The 17663-nt window shown below is 39.4% G+C and overlaps 1 long non-coding RNA gene across 1 annotated transcript in view; it reads left to right on the forward strand.

Moving 5' to 3' along the window:
* Positions 1-17663, forward strand: part of LOC129838237 (uncharacterized) — a 47155-nt gene that overhangs the window by 14498 nt on the left and 14994 nt on the right. Inside the window, exon 3 of the long non-coding RNA XR_008756840.1 lies at positions 14472-14607. This is a non-coding gene — a long non-coding RNA (uncharacterized LOC129838237). The remainder of the gene's footprint in view (positions 1-14471; positions 14608-17663) is intronic.

Raw genomic sequence — 17663 nt, forward strand, 5'->3', positions numbered from 1 at the left:
GTGTGTGTCCCAAATAGCACTATATTCCCTATTTAGTGCACTACTTTTGACCAGAGCACTATGGGCCCTGGACAAAAGTAGTGCACTATAGGGAATAGGGTGCCATTTGGGATACAGCCTGGGCCTTTGAGTCCCCAGTCTGGAGCTGCACTGCGGGCCGGGCACCAGCGTTGCTGCTGCATTGTTGGCAGGCCCTCGTTTGAATAGGCCTTTAGTGTTTCTGTGTGAGCAAGTCAGCGCCATTTGCATTTGTTCCAGTCACAAAGGTTTACAGGTCAATAGGGACTGCCTGGAAGAAAACTAACATGCCAAGGAACTCGTTGGGACTCTTTATATTCTTTTTTTACCCTCTGTGGTGTGTTCAGGCATGGCTCTTCTGCCCTTATTTTGTGTGTGTATTCTTTTTGTGTGTGTGTGAGAGAATTTACATATTTAGTGACATTTGCAATACGGGAATGGGAAGGGGGCCCATGGTAATCCTGAAGCAGTATTTACAAAAGTTAAATTAACATACATTTTACAGTGTTCTGTTTGTATAAGAGGCATATGAGCAGAGGGAGGGGCTCTGTGCATGGACATGTATGTGTTGTGTAGATAAGCATCTTAATACGTTTACCTACCACCACCACACCCTCCGTGGTATATGTGGAACTATTGATGCTGTAAACCTCATTTCCTGAGCCTGCGATTATTGTTTTATTACAATTTATAGAATAACAGCAAACAATGGACTCATTCCTCCAAAATGGATTTGCCACAACATGATGAATGTTATTATGCTTATTAAAGACTAGGAGGAACTTATTACAAAACAATTAGCTCAAATATCACCACTGACATTTAGACTTTTTAGTATGTTATAGCAATATCCCAGCAAAGTATGTAGTGAGAACATTAGCCTACTGTTGATTTTGGAAGCACTATCTGTGAAATAGACGTATTTTTGAATATACAACCCTTTTGAGGATATTTTACTAGTATGAATTAGGGTTAGAGTCATTATATTTTAAACCAGGAATACAAAGCTTAATCCATATCCGTAAATTGTTCCTTATGTGTTTTATGTGTGGCCACAGGAAGGCTGTGTGTGTGTGTGTGTGTGTGTGTGTGTGTGTGTGTGTGTGTGTGTGTGTGTGTGTGTGTGTGTGTGTGTGTGTGTGTGTGTGTGTGTGTGTGTGTGTGTGTGTGTGTGTCTGTGTGTCTGTGTGTCTGTGTGTGTGTGTGTCTGTTTCTCTGTTTCTCTGTTTCTCCAGTCAGAGGGGTAGACAGACAGACGCAGACCTGGCATGCATCCCATGGCCGACCTGCGTTATGTGAAATACAGCACACAAAGGAGGCTCCTTTATCTGTATGCGCCCAACATAGGGGACCTTTTGTTGCAGGTGGCGCGCACATGACTGTTAGCGTCTTAACTCCTTTGAGCCGCCCCACCTCATTGAAAAGACGGTGTAGACTGGTGTGTATTCATGGATGACAAGGGAAGTAAAGAGAAAACAGCATACTAAATAATTAATCTTTCGTCTCTCTGTTTCATACATTTTCTTCAATTTGCAAGAGGCTGCATGTCTCACCGGAGAAAGCATCGGAGTGATCGAAACAGCGCCCCTCTGTATGTGTAGCGGATCTATCTGATGCTGTCTGGTCAGAAAAAGTATGACATTGTTGCCGCCCATAGCATTGAATGCAAGGGAAGCCAGCGAGCATTTGGCCTCCCTTGATTAAAAAAAAGTATAAAATATTAGCCAATCAGCTAAACTGAATGAGCTCAGATGTGAATGGTTCTGGTGCACCAAAAAAAGTGTCAAGGGAAGACAGTTTGGATTTGGCTTCAGACCAATCACATCACAAGCCAAACTTGAATTGTTGCATCTCGTGGTGTTGTTGTCTTCCGGTGGCTAGCTAGCTAGCTAAAATCATCCCTTTCCTAAATTAGCCATCAATGGAGATAGGGATTTGGACTTGTGGTTTTACCTAATTCTCCATACTGGCCAATTATTTTAATGTATATTCTAATCTAACCATAAATTCATACATTGTGCCCCTGGCCTGAGGAAATAGTATGGAAATAGTATGCTAATGTTAACTAATGTTATGCTAAGGTTTACTAGCTGGCCTGGCGTATCGTTGCCCATGAAAGGAAGTTAGGCTAGCGAGCAATTATTTTAGCCAGGTAGTATAGAACAACAAAAACTAAAAGTGTGTTCTGTATGACATAGTTATAGAACATTTAGGCATGAAAGAGTAGGATGAAGTTGGTGTTTCTCTGCAAGTAGGGTGAGTCACGCATGCACGCACACACACACGCACACGCGCGCTCACACACGCACATGCGCGCACGCACACGCACACACACGCACACACACACACACACACACACACACACACACACACACACACACACACACACACACACACACACACACACACACACACACACACACACACACACACACACACACACACACACACATCAGTACCATTGACAGCTACATCATATTTAGCTTACGTTGATAGGACTAAATCGTTTTTGGTATCTTTTAGTTGTCGCTGTATTAGACTAAGCATAGGTGATTAGATGATGTTGAAGTTGAAATGGTGCTGGAATAGTGGATCGAGCTCCTGTTTTCTTTGTGACTTGCGGTAACACTCTGTGGTTCTAAATAAATAGTTGTTTAATAGTTTGCTGCATGCAATATGTTTTGTGAACTTCACAGGAAAGATGTTGCTCTCCGGTTTTGTAATGAAACAAATGTGTTGTTGAATTTATTCTGCCACTGTGTCTGTCTTCTTATTGTCTCAGCCTTAGGCCTATATATCACGGTGTCAAGCCATTAACAGGTTATAGAGCAAACAGTGCAATTATCACAACACATAGGTTGTAATATGTCTTTTTTCCCCCTGGATTTTTACCAACGCACCGCTAGTGGGTATAGACTACAGTTACATCATCAAAACAAATCATTTATGTAGAAAGTTCATTAGGATACTAATTTAAAGCAAAAACCAAGACCGTTTATATCTTATGTTTGTAAAAACGTGCTGAGCTACAATCAGAATCATGACTCCAACAGTATAGCGTTCTCAAAAACAAAACAAAAATGCTATATCATTATGCACCACTTCAGTAGGGAACATTTACATTTGAACATAATAGCAAGTAAACAACAAAACAAAACTATTCATTGTAGGCTATTGACTGTTTAATTTGGGGTTAAATTGGATCAGTATTGATTACATTTAATCAGAAGAAATTAAACAAAAACATTTAAATATTTGTATATATTTTAAATGCATATGTACGTTTATCCATGTGAATTGTATGTATACATTACACATATACTGTACAATAGATACAGAGGACCAGGTGGAATAAGTGAGATACTACAGAAAATAAAATAAATTAATCCTATCGTTTAATGTTTTAGCCATTCTAATTACAGTGTTAATTTGCCTCAAGCTAAAAGTATAACTATTAGAATTGCTTATTGGCAGAAATGAGATGCTTGATTCCCATAGGGTGATCTCTCACTAAAATACAATTATAGACAAATAACTAATATACTACAGAACGACTAGATGGTGTCCACAGACACTTTGACCTATTTGCACTCTTTCGTTTTTCAATTTTAGGATATGCCCTTGACTAGCTAGGTAAGTCATGATAATATTACACACTTTTAAAGAAATGGCAATGCTATTATGAGCAACACATTCATTGTGCTTGGCTGTATTTGTCTTGACAAACAAATATCATCAACCCATTATATAGAAAGTGACATTGAATGTACGCTTTGAGTACATCAAATCTATATACTCTTGTTACAACATATTACTCTCTCAAATATGGTTTACCACAATCCCATTTATTTATAATCTATACCCTTGAAGAATACTTAGCTGGGTCTTCAAACCCACTTTAGCAGCCACATATACATAGATTGACTATATCATATAATATACAGTATGTACATAAAGGAGAGAAAAGTTTCCATTGAAATTTGAATAGGTATATGAATTAGAGCCCTACGCTTCGGATTTGGCTACCCCAGAACGTGGGTGTGGGTCGAGTTTATATCTATTGGCCTATTTGAAAAATGCTTCCTTCCTTCCTTCTTTGAGGGAATCAATGACATAACACAAGTTGGATTAAGTGGGATAAATTCAAGTTAGGATACAGTTACTAGCTTTCACCAATCCAGTCATTGCCTTAGTCATGATGTAAGATCAGTTATTACTTCAAGGAAAATATGAAGGAAGGAAGGAAGGAAGGAAAGGAAAGGAGGGAAATAAAGATGCATTTTTTAAATGAGTCAATAAGGGCCCATGTCTCTCTCTGAGCTCCCCTGGGTAGTTCTGGTGTGTAGTACTGGTCGGGGGCGTAAGGTGTGGAGGGCTCGACTGGGTCGATTCCTCTCCTCACAGGCCTGTCCTCGCCGGAAGAGCCATGACGTGGCACCTGCCAGAACCAACGGCCGGCATGAGTCTTTAAGAGGGACAACCGAGAGAACTTCTCCCCTAGACCCGCCAGACTGCCTTGCACACAATGTACTAAAAGAGGAAGAAATCATTGCTGTTTTTCTGGTGCTTTTGTCGAGACTCGAGGTTGACCGAGAGAAGATATAAGCCCAGTAAGAATTGCAGGTAACAAAGATATGGGTTTCTGGGTGTATGTTTTCAGATTGTACAAGACTGATTAGTTCAAATTAGTTAAATTTGATGGAAGTGGGTTAAAACAATTCCCTTGTGTGGAGTTCGTTACTGTTTCTGCTATAATTGACAATGTATTAGCTATCCCTTTCGGTTAATCACAGGTTCCAAATACTATGAGTAACAATATATAACAAATCATGAATCTCTCAAGTGTTTTACCTTGACACAAGTAATTCAGAGGTAGTTCAGATAGAAATATATGTATATTTTATTCAAATCTATATTTCTTATAATTTTTGCTATCTTACAATATTATGCTTGTATCAACATGAAATATGGACTCATGATAATGAGCAATTTCAACTTAGGTCCTCCATGAAGCATTACTAAAAAATCAAAGCTGCACATCTTTGATGTGATGGGTAAGGTTTTTATTTTGTTCATGTCCGTGAGATAGACAATTTGCTTTCCTAATTTAAAAACGAATACGAGTGTAAGTGTTTTGTGCTAATGAAACACTAACTGGAAAATAATGTAAAATGGTAGTCACATGGTTAAATTGGAAAGTATTGGCCGAGATCTAAGAGACGATCTGCGAGGAGACCAATAGTAATGTTGTTTGGATCAGTCTGCCTGGTTAAAGTGTGGCAGTCCTGTGCTGGACACTTTCTGTATTTCCAGCTCAGAGCAGTTCAGTTCTGTCCCAGCCTCTACCGTAGCAGCTGAGTGAGCTTTTAAAGGTGAGTTGTTTAATGATTATCAAAGAGAGAGGACTGAATCACAAAGAAGTTATACCTTTCACTTTTTGTACTTACCTTTTTTAGTATGAGGTTTTAGTCTCAAGCTATTGTTTTCTTTCAAGATCATTTATTTCTTATTGCTAAAATCGCCTTTAAGTCATTCACCATAGATTTTTTTCATCATCGTCCATTGTTTGATCTTCAAAGTACAAAAAATAAATAAAACAACAGACACAACATTATTTATTTTAACTTGTAGTGAACAAAACATAATGCAACTATTTGATATTAGAATTGTGTTGCTTAAAAGTGATAAAATAGTACAAATTATTATAGAATGTACGTATATGGTATTCCGGCACCATCAAAACTCTTTTGGTCAGTGTTCACAGATTTTCAATTTACTATAGTAATGTTCAGTAAAAAACGAAGAGCAGAAGTTGACTCATAAGTTCTTGAAAGTGACATAAAAAATAAAACAGCAGTTTAGAAGATTTTGAAACCAAATAATTGAAAAGAATGTAATGAATAACTCTAGCATCTATGTAAGACGCTATATCATTTTTCATTTGAGTTCATTTTGTAAAAACTGTCAAATATACTTTTTTATTTATGTTGTTTATTCTTCTTCACTTCAAATAGTGCTAACAAAATGTATGAATTATACGTTTTATTAAACCCATTTACACACGGATGCCATTTTCTTTTGTCTCCACCTACTTACAACTTCTTTAACATGTGTGTATATCACATGTTTGTATATACCTTTTAAGTTATAAAATACATGTCTAATCTTGCATAATTAAATACATTCAAATAATAAAGATGTATAATATGGTATACATTTTTGTTCCTAAATGGTAGTTTACGTAAGCTATAGTGTTGAAAATAAGCCATTTAAGGTAATACAGTTATATTTGCCTCAAACATATTTGTATCTTTCTAATATCATGATCAGACTTAGATTTTTTTTTTCTGAAACCAATAAATGTAAGACTTTGTTTTCTCACGTAGGAAAAACAACATTAGTTAATTAAAAGTTAGCACTTCACCCCTGGTATAACAAGGGTAGACATCAGATCAATTTCACTTCACATTACAGAATGTGTTAAGGAAAAACTTTTAACCATTCACATTTCATGCATCATTTTCTGATCTTAGATTTTTCTATCTAAATTAAACCAAAACATCTTAGGTTGTATCAACCAACATATAGAGTAAATACTACAGCATTTTGGATATTTTTAAGTACACAAATTCATTATTGCTAAAAGCTTTTGGCAAATGAATATATATATATAAATATGATTCATATAATATCGTATTTCTTTATTTTTTATTTTCTAATAACTTGAACAAATAATGTTATTTAATTTGGTAATGTATTTCTGGAGAACAGCATATCCTCTTAGGCTATATTTAATCATATTTTTCTCTCTAATTTACCTCTAGCTTATCAGCCATCTAAATCCATAGGTGCCCATTTACCTCTCCAATCTGAATGAGTTATACAATATGTTTATCCGTGAAATAATCTTATGTTAATCATTATTCGTATTTGATATGATTCACCAACGTTAGGAGTGGAATTCTTTCAAGCCTTCCCTCTTATCACTCTTGAGACATAATAAAATGAATAATTTGACCTTTAAAGCAATACATGTCTTCATTCATCCTTAGCCTCTTGAAAAAGCAATACTAAAGGCAACAAATATATATATGTTAAAATTGTCATATTCTAGTTTATTTTCTTTCATATATTGATGTAAAATATTTGCATTCTTCCCCAGACAACTATTTTACATTGATTGCAAATAATATAATTATTAATATGTTAGTTAGAACTATTTGCCATTGACAGAGTTAACCTTAACCCTACTCAAACATGAGGAAACTGTAGAAAACTGATGTTCAGAAAATACTTAACTTCGTCTTTGGTATATTTGGTATATTTATAAAAAAAGATATCAGGATAGACTTCTTTAGATCTCTTATCTGAATTTGTTTAGGTGAATCAGCAATCTGTTGCTACTTCACTAGTATCCATGTTGTCTCTGTCCTCCATTTTGATTTTTCAGTTCTGTGTTCCACCTGTTGATAACGAGACTGTTTATATCGATGCCTGAACACTTCATAATCATAACATTTTGGTTTTTAATTCTGTTTAATCTAATGCATTTACTTTATAACATAACATTTTCAATAAGAATACAATTGAATTGGTTATATACCTGCCAATATCAAGGCTGTATTCTCTGATGGCTTTCTGTTCTCTGAGGTATAACATTTGGCATCTAATAATAATCTAATAATACAATTCAATTGATTAGGGGAACATGTCAATACACAAAAAAATACAGTTCTTAAATTCATGTTTTACAAATCTTGAATTTGTAAACAGTTCAATCAATCAATCAATCAAATGTGTTTATAAAGCCCTTTTTACATCAGCCAATGTCACAAAGTGCTATACAGAAACAGTTGAAAATATCAGCCATGTAGGATCAGCAGTCACACCGGCAAAGCCCTCTCTAGCCTCTTGTAAGTGACCTGTCGCCCCTAAATGGCTGCCGGAGGTCAGGGAGGTTAACAGAGACTGATGTTACTAGTCCCCTGAGTGACATCCCTGAGGAGATGGGCCCCTTACGGCCCCTTAATCCCTATTAGTCCCCTGTGTTAGTGATCTTTACCTTCTCTGAGCCAACACCATGCTACCTTGTCAATGGGGCCTGGCCGGCTCCCGGCTTAACACTTCTGACCTCAGGGGTCTCGCCCTTTGTTCCCGTAGCAACATCGGGTGACCCCAGGGGTCAGGGGTGTAATCGAGAAGTTGTATGGACACGTGTGCTTGAGGGGCCCCACCATAGACCACCAAGTAGAGGTGGTGGTTGGCGGGCAGTACTTCTGTCTAGTCAGTACTTCTGTCTGGGTAGCAGAGAGAAAGTATCTCTACATTGTATGAGGTAAATAGAAAGGGACAGCACTCCAATAAATACTCTTCAGTTAAATACTCTTCAATAATTTCTTTATTCATTCATTGCACTGCATATATGCGATTCACAGCCCATTCTCTTATGGAATACGCCAGGAGATGCCCATTCTCAAGACCCCCGATTACGTTTGGACCTGGCGAATTGTGGAAGCTATACTGTCCGCTAGGTGCAACGTGAGCGCCTATTACATCTAGTAGACTTGCTTCTTGCTAGGGCGCTGTGGATGGGGATGGTGGATGGTGGATGGGCTCCGAGGGTTGTGTGCGGGAATTTATGCATAAACTTAAGTTTAACCTTATCCATAACCATTTGGAATGAATGCCTAAACGTACGTTTTAGTTTCACTTTTGAGGCGTTTGAATGACAGTTAAGATACGGCACCAAATGGCGAAATTAAAACGTCAAGCCATGGTGTAATTCTGTTACTGCAGTTACGCCACAGGTTGGCGTTTTTTTTGGAGATTGGGTTGGCGATTCAGCCTCAGTCTTCTTCAGCGTGTGGTGTCAATGAGATGAATACATGACATTTGTCATGGACAAGTATACAATAAAGGGTATGGTCTTCTTTACCCTACAAATGAATTTGATATATATTATACGTGACACAAAGCAGTGTACTATGTATTTCCAGTGTTATTGTTACAGGTATTGGGTAGCTTACATACCCTGCAGCATAACTCCCATTCTCCAACTGTTTGTAATTACTTTGCCTCAGTGTATTTATTTAATTGTTAACTAGACACTACAGCTAATAAAAAGACAACATTACCTCTGGGACCCCCCCCAAAAAATATTTTAGTACTTTGATGTAATTTAAGCTTTAAAGCTCCGTTTGGCTCTTTGCAAAATAATATGCACATTCTAGCTGTCAAGTACAGTAGGATAAACTAAGCCAGATATATTTGTTCTGGTAAAGTCAGTCCCCAATCACCATAATGCCATAATCTTTGAATTACATTTTTTCTTTATTTGTGTGTTTCAATATCATAGTTATTTTTGTGAACTTTGGATATGGTACCCAAAACTGCTGTATTTGTCACTAAAAGTTTTTGTTTGATATATCAGGTACGTATTACTTACTTGTTACAAAAATTCCCAACAGTCTTTTTACATTAAGTTATTCTTATGCTGTGAATCATTTTTTGTTTTGTTCTCTTATGAGTGTCTGTGGTGATTGAGGTGATGATTGAAGAAGCAGCCATTTTTTTTTGTCATTAAATATTTTCCCTTACGAGTTGCCAAGTCATACTCTCTGGATAGTTGGGCAACAATATGATTTGTAGATGTGTGGGAAAGGATAATATAGCCTTACTTGATTAGTATTTTTTTTAATAAACAAGGAACCTTATTTTGGCATGCTTTGACAGATAGTAAAGCTCATCCGATGACATGTAACTCCATCAGAATGCTGAATTCTGATGGAGTTACATGTCTGGTCACAATTGAACAAAAAAGCATGCACTGTTTATAGACAACAAATATTCATTGTTTTACTAAATTGCTTTGAAAGTATGTGCATGATGAAACACACAATACAGCTTTGATTTAGAAATCTACAGCTAGATGAAGTGCGTCAATAAAGTTCCGTGCTACAGCTGACGGTTGTACAACTCCTAAAGAAGGTGTCATAAAGTTGTTAATATTGGAGTTTGATCAATGGCAGACTTACACAGGCAACTCAGAGCTCTCTGAGAGGGGTGAGGCCTTAGAGAGGCTTCACAGTGTCAGGTCTTGGCAGCCTACCCCAAAGCAGAACTGTATCCTCGAATGAACTTTCCACAACAGCCCTGCCAAGTTTTTTGAATTCCTGCTACATGTAAAATTGTAAACAACAGAAGTCTCTCTTCAGACTAGAGTAGTGAAATGGGCCTGATAGTCAGAATGGAACAAAACGAATAAGTGACAAAGAGTATACTTTTGCTTATCTTAGTATTTGATCTATGTACTTTGTGCAATGCGGTTTTTAGTCTTGAGGAGTAGCGATTGGCTAAAGAGGTGGCGAGATGTGACGTAGTAGGTTTAACCTCATGTTTGTACTGTAGATGCCCCATCAGCTTTTTTCATAAGAAAACATGGGAGAAATATAGTTTAATTTAGCATATTCAACTGTACCGACTCCATCTTTAATGTTTCTCGACAACTCCTATGTAAACTGGATTACACGCGTTTCTGAATATGGAAATATTTATATTTTTATTATATACTGGGTCATTGCAGAATGGGTAGAGTTAATGCTGAGAGTAGCCCAGATTTTAGTTCTGGGCTGGAGTGTGTTCTGTCTCCGTCCCACCTCCATGGCAGGCGCGCACACACGCACACACACACACACACACACACACACACACACACACACACACACACACACACACACACACACACACACACACACACTGGGATAGAGCCAAAGCAGCCATGTTAGCTCCATCTTCTTTTTTAATCACCATTTAAATATATATATATACACAAGGAGAAAACCAGGAAAAAATAGATCCCAAACCTTCATTTTAATGCATGCAATCCTTCTTAATCTCATGCAGCTAATGTACCAAAAAGGAGAGAAATTAAATTGCTTAGCGCTCCACTTTTTCTCTCATTTGTGCTCCTGCTACTTCAAGGAGAAGGGAGAGCTTCTGGGAGCTCTTGGTTTTTAACGAACGCGAGGGGGACGGTAGCCTAAAGAGACAGGAAGTTGTTATAAAATAGCCTATCTGTCACAGGCGTCCAAAGACCCTTGCTGTGGTTGCAAGCAGCCAGGCCAGAGAAAGTGTAGTAGTGTGTGTGTGTGCTAGTAGGGTTTGGGGAAACTGGCAATAATGTTTCATATTTAGATGATCTGTTACATGAATGATATGCCACATATTTGCGTGCGGCAACAAGGACTATCTCTTTACAGAGGGATTAAGACATGGTTTGTATGATAGATACTTATGGTTCAGTGAGATGAGATGTGTGGGTATGCGCAAGTGTGTGTAGGATGTGATCATCAGGAGAGTCCATTTTTATCATGCACCCCTAAATCGAAGACACCCGTCCGCCTCTTACCCTCCCTGTGGATCGGATTTACTAGTGCAGCCATCTGCATCGTCACTTTGAATGTGAGGAGGATCTCGCGGTGCACTAAGCTTTGTGTGTGCGTGTGTATGTTGTGTGTGTATATAAATCACAGCCAATGCTTTACTGCTTCTCCAGCCTGCAGCCTCGGTGAAGCAGTCTCACCCTAGAGGCTTATCTGGGTTTCGACTCCTTGTCAAAATACTTGCAGGGGCCGAGCGCTTTTTTAACTAAACAAAGTGCCCAATGTGGGGTGGATAGGGAGTCGACACTGCTGCAGTCCCACTCTAAGTTGTCTGTAAAGGTGTTAATAAATGTTTTTTCATTGTGGTCAGCCTCAAACCTCCCCCCATTTTTATAAGAATGGACTCGTCCGTCTCTGAAAAGGCTCCAAAACGTGCCTTTTGTCAGAGCTGTAGCTGCATGGTTGTGGAACAGATTTAGTATGAAGTTTGTTTTAATCATGCTCTAGATGTGTGTAGGGCCCTGGGATGATGATTGGCGACTGTGTGTGTGTGCTATGGGAGTAGTTTGTCATTCTTCCACCCTATTGATCGTCTCTCTTGCTCTCACACAAGCGTTGTGTCGAACGTGTGATAAAAATGCGTCTTCTTCACTTACTTCGATGCGTCCCTATTTCATCATCAGCTGAGCTCCAGCTCCATCTCCATTTATTTCTCTCTCTCTCTCTCTCTCTCTCTCTCTCTCTCTCTCTCTCTCTCTCTCTCTCTCTCTCTCTCTCTCTCTCTCTCTCTCTCTCTCCTCTCTCTCTCTCTCTCTCTCTCTCTCTCTCTCTCTCTCTCTCTCTCCTCTCTCTCCTCCTCTCTCTCTCTCTCTCTCTCTCTCTCTCTCTCTCTCTCTCTCTCTCTCTCTCTCTCTCTCTCTCTCTCTCCTCTCTCTCTCTCTCTCTCTCTCTCTCTCTCTCTCTCTCTCTCTCTCTCTCTCTCTCTCTCTCTCTCTCTCTCTCTCTCTCTCTCTCTCTCTCTCTCTCTCTCTCTCTCTCTCTCTCTCTCTCTCTCTCTCTCTCTCTCTCTCTCTCTCTCTCTCTCTCTCTCTCTCTCTCTCTCTCTCTCTCTCTCTCTCTCTCTCTCTCTCTCTCTATCTTCATCCGCCTCACTCTCCCAGTCCCAGCCACATGCAAGAGGGAGACTAGCGATATGAAAAAAGGGAAAAGCGTCTGCTGCTATTTCTAAAGCTAGATCCTCCCCTTCAGAGCGACTGTGCCAGGAGGAGGAGTGCTTTTACTACTCTGGGGAGTTTAACCCTCTGCCTCTATCTCTCAGCTCTGCCTCTATCTCTCAGCTCTGCAAGCAAGTCCAGCTATTAAATACCCTGCAACAAGTAGCTTTTGGGCCTCCGCCGTTTGACTTTAGGTTTGGTTTCCCTTTTGAAAACGTTTGTGGACTTTTTTCCTGCAGCAGATTCCATACTTTTGTATATTATTTTGAGTTATTGTACATTGCGCTTGGATAATTGTGTTGGTAGCTACTGCTTTTAACGTACTCCACGGTGTGTTGTAATGCCTGTTCGCCATATCGTCCCTCTTTGGAAGATCAGGATGTGCTTCTTCATGCTGAAGATGAAGATGGCTGTCACGTTCCTGACCTGTTTTCTTTTGTCTTGTATTTATTTAGTTGGTCAGGGCGTGAGTTGGGTGGGTTTGTCTATGTGTGATTTTCTATGTTGGGATTTTGTGTTCGGCCTGGTATGATTCTCAATCAGGGGCAGCTGTCAATCGTTGTCCCTGATTGAGAATCATACTAAGGCAGCCGGGGTTTCACGTGTGTTTTGTGGGTGTTTGTATCTCGTGTCAGTGTTCGTGCCACACGGTACTGTTTTCGGTTTTGTCACGTTTGTTGTTTTTTTGTATTTGTAAGTGTTCAGTTTCGTTTTGATTAAATCAATATGAGCACTAACAACTCTGCCTTTTGGTCCGACCCTTACTCCTTCTCCTCATTCGAGGAGGAGGAATTAGACAGCCGTTACAATGGCTGTGTTTTCGGCGACCACTGTGCATCTGTGGTGGCAATAGCTCGTTTAGTGTTTTGTTACGTCGCTTTGCTTTTTCTGCCTATTTTGTTTCTCACGAAGAAAAAAAATCACACACACACATACTCCTAGACTTTTTCACCCCTCTTACCATTTATTTCCCCCTCTCCCTTTCTCTCCCAATTCCTCTTTCTTTCGTCCTTTCCAACTTTCTCTCTCTAGCTCTCCCAGTCTCTCTCTCTCCCTCTCTTCCTCTCCCCTTCCTGTGAAAGGGGAGTAGGAGGGCGGTGCAGCAGTGGCGGAGGGTTTTTTGGGACAGTTGCCAATTTCAAACAAAAGACATAAAAAGGCAATGAGTGAGAGGCCTCCAACGAAATAAAAAAACACAAGAAGTGATTTGTAGTGATCGTGTACTGTATGCGCGTCTGTGTGTGTGTGTGTGTACGTGCATGTGTGTGTGTGTGTGTGTGTGTGTGTGTGTGTGTGTGTGTGTGTGTGTGTGTGTGTGTGCAAAAACAAACTCTTGCAGGATTTCCTGAGCACCCGATTGAGTGAGCGAGCGGAGATTTAGAATTCTCTCTCTCACTGTCTTGTGGAGGCATTTGAGTTTCGGACTCGGAGGGAGGGGTGGTGGGTGAAAAGGGAAGGGGTCCTCCTTTTTGGTTGCTGTTGAATTATTCACATTCCTGGGCCAACCAACCCAAGGCAGAGACGGGACTGGCTGACTGGCTGTAGTTGCTGCTTTTAGCAATCATCCGACATGCAGCTTGTCTGTTTGCTAACATTCCTCATTCAAATACTTTTTAACTGCCAGACGGGGATGACCATGCGCCTCCCAGGCACGGACATGGCCTCTTGTGGCGCAGCCCGGTGATAGACCGAGACAGACTAAGGGGTGGCAGACAGGAAGACAGCCCAGATATGATTCACTTAGCTGGGGTAAAGGCAGCTCCCTGTCACCCTTCTCTGGTTCTCACCGGGAGTCTGAATCTAACTAACTAACTGGCTGACTGACTGTGGCTGCCCTCTGTCTTGTCCCTCTCTACAGGATAACTACATTATGGTTCTGGATCTACTACCCTGGTGGAAAATAAGGCCTGTCTGGATTTCAACATCCTGGATTTCTGCTGACTGTCTACTGTCTCTGACTGTGCTGCTGACTGTCTACCCATGTCCGATTTGAGGTAAGTGGTACATTTCTAAGTGTGCTTCCTTGCGTGAATGTGTGTAAACTAGTCTGTTTAAACCACACGTGGAAGTGCACATTATTTTAATATTGTTTATTTTTAGTTTAAGGATCTCAGACTCATGCAATGCAGAGATTGACTTCTCAATAATACACTATATAGATAAACATCAGTAACAATAACATACCACGTCCCCAAACAATCCAGCATTTTGATGTTGCCAATTTGTACTTCGCTGAAGAAACTGCCAATGTAGTTTCCGATGTAGTTATAGTTCCTGCTTCCCTCATGGCTGTGTTTGCAATGGTCAGTGTTTGGGGTCAAAAGCGGGGAACAGTTTTTGAGGGACCAGAGCTGAGTGTGTTTGCTGTAGTTTTGGGAGACATGCCAAAGCATGGTAGCTGGGCTGTGACTCTCTCCCAGAGTGGCTTTTCAGTTAACCACTGCAGCTAAGAGAAAGCCATCAGAACGTGTAAATCCAAAAGATTGTTGTCTTATTCTTAATTCAAGCGCTTACAGATATTGGTCGATTTTATTTTGTTTTTCATCCGTAAATGCGGAAGATAATCAAAACAGTCACATGACGGTTTAATTGTTTATATCAATGTCTTTTTATACTGTGCAAGTCAGTTTCCATTTTTCAACAAATGTTTAATTTAACTTTAATCGACAAACAATATATTATTTTATCAAGTGTATTTGCTCAAGTGGTCTGCCATGTGACACATTTAATATAGCAACATTTATATGTATAAAATTCGGTTTATATAATTTCTTAGAAAATATGTCCCTTTCAATGTTTTCTCCTATTAAATGGAAGAACAAATTCTGCTGTATGAGTATAGGCTTGAAAAAATAATAGGCCCAAAAATCCATCGATAGTAGTTGTGGTATGTCCAGTGTTGACGCAGATTCTGATAGACCTTCACCAATAGCAGGAGGGTATTTTGATTTAGCCAATAGCAGTTGACTTAGAAGTAGGTGAGTCATCACAGATAAAACACACGAGAACCAACATACATTAGATGTCCAATACTCTATTCTTCACCACATAACACTGGAACACTATAAGACTTACAGAACACCGAAATAGATTATGTTTAGGCCTATAACATTTAGCTTTCTTTAACAAATAGAAATGATCCTTCATACGGTAAGATACTAACTCTTATTTTATTATTGTAATGTAGCCCCTCGTAATAAATTGTTGTTTCAATGCCATTAAAAGCAATCATACATTGTCTCGGAATATACCATATTAAAAACTTTATCATAGGTGTTAACTATGGCAAGATGAGGGACAGTTTGTTGGACTAGAGAAGGGTGATGAAGATATGCACGTGTAGGCACAGGGCGTACCCCCTCTGTCTCAGGCTTTTAGAGGCCTAGTGGGAAGGAACGAGCCGAAACCTAGGATCGCAATGTGTTTCCAGAATGTTCTAGAATTTGGCGAGGTGTTCTAGAAACTGGTGAGGCATTCTAGAACGTGTTATAGTTGTCATTGTACCTTCACCATGACATATCATCCAACACCTAAATACAGGAATATGATTTTAGGCACGTGTCTACTGTAGCATTTCTTACTTCATTTCATCAGCGGGATGTATAGTTTCAGGGTATAGAAAGGAAAGATCGTAAAAGAGGACACAGTGGATCGGCCCTCCAATGTTAGTAATGGCTGGGTATTTATAGTTGTATTGAAGCGCACGTAAGCATAAGATACATTTCAGACATACTGAGCCCATTTCTGGGGTATGCCAAAGGGACTGCTTGTGTAAGCAGACACACACACACACACACACACACACACACACACACACACACACACACACACACACACACACACACACACACACACACACACATACTGTCACGTAGAGGCAGCAAACACCCAGACACACTCGATGCCATGTGCTCCACAATGGACCCTGGGTTTAACGATGAATGGAGTTCCCACGCCTCTGTAAAGGACAGGAGGGCACAAACCCCTCCTTTTAGCGTTCACATACACAAAAGCAAAATAAATTACACATTTACACGCAAACATACACACTATTTACACACACACACTTATACACTTACATGCGATCACACTCAAACACAAACACACTCCACACACTCAGAATGTGAAAGATGTGTAAGAAGAGACACTTAATGACCATATTCTGATTTTAGAACCCTACGTTTGTTAATAGTCATAAGCAAAATACAATTTAAACATGGACAGAGAGAATTTTGAAGATGTGATTGCGAGGTTGGGTAAGTGTTTGGGCGCACGTTTGTGTGTGAGAGAGAGAGGGACAGACGGAGGGAGGGAGAGAGAGCCAGAGGGAGGTAGAGAGGGGGAGAGGGAGAAATAAATGGTAATAAAGCTGGTTTTGTGGAGGGAATCTAAATGAAGCATTGAAACAAAAGATCTGTCTGCGCTTGGGTTTATGGGAAAATCGAACAGCTTATTCAAGTCCAAAGACTGTGTGTGTTTGTGTGTGTGTGTGTGTGTGTGTGTGTGTGTGTGTGTGTGTGTGTGTGTGTGTGTGTGTGTGTGTGTGTGTGTGTGTGTGTGTGTGTGTGTGTGTGTGTGTGTGTGTGTGTGTGTGTGTGTGTGTGTGTGACTGAGCCAATAATAATTGTTAAGTCCATTTTTGCATTATTTACATCAATATTTACATTATTCACAGTTATTTAGTTATGGGGGTTTGCATGAAAAAATGTCTTATCAATTGTAATGTTTGGGTCAAAATGACAAAAAGTATTGTACTTACAGTTGTTGCCATTATTACATTGGTATAAACATATCCAGACTTCAATCAGTATTTTAAAACAAATGGACATTTGCATGAAATTCTGGAAGTAAATATATTTTTTAAATTGAGCAATAAAAAAATTGTATAATATTATATTATAATATTATAATTTTGAAGTGTTAGCCTTTGCACATTTACGTTTACTTACTCACACATAGTTTACAATTGACTTGTTATAAACAAACTGTTTACACTTTACGACATAACTGTGTATTGTATTGGATGGTCAACATTTGATATAGGTGCAAC

This window comes from Salvelinus fontinalis, chromosome 39, assembly GCF_029448725.1.
Source record: "Salvelinus fontinalis isolate EN_2023a chromosome 39, ASM2944872v1, whole genome shotgun sequence".
In the NCBI taxonomy this organism is placed as follows: domain Eukaryota; kingdom Metazoa; phylum Chordata; class Actinopteri; order Salmoniformes; family Salmonidae; genus Salvelinus; species Salvelinus fontinalis.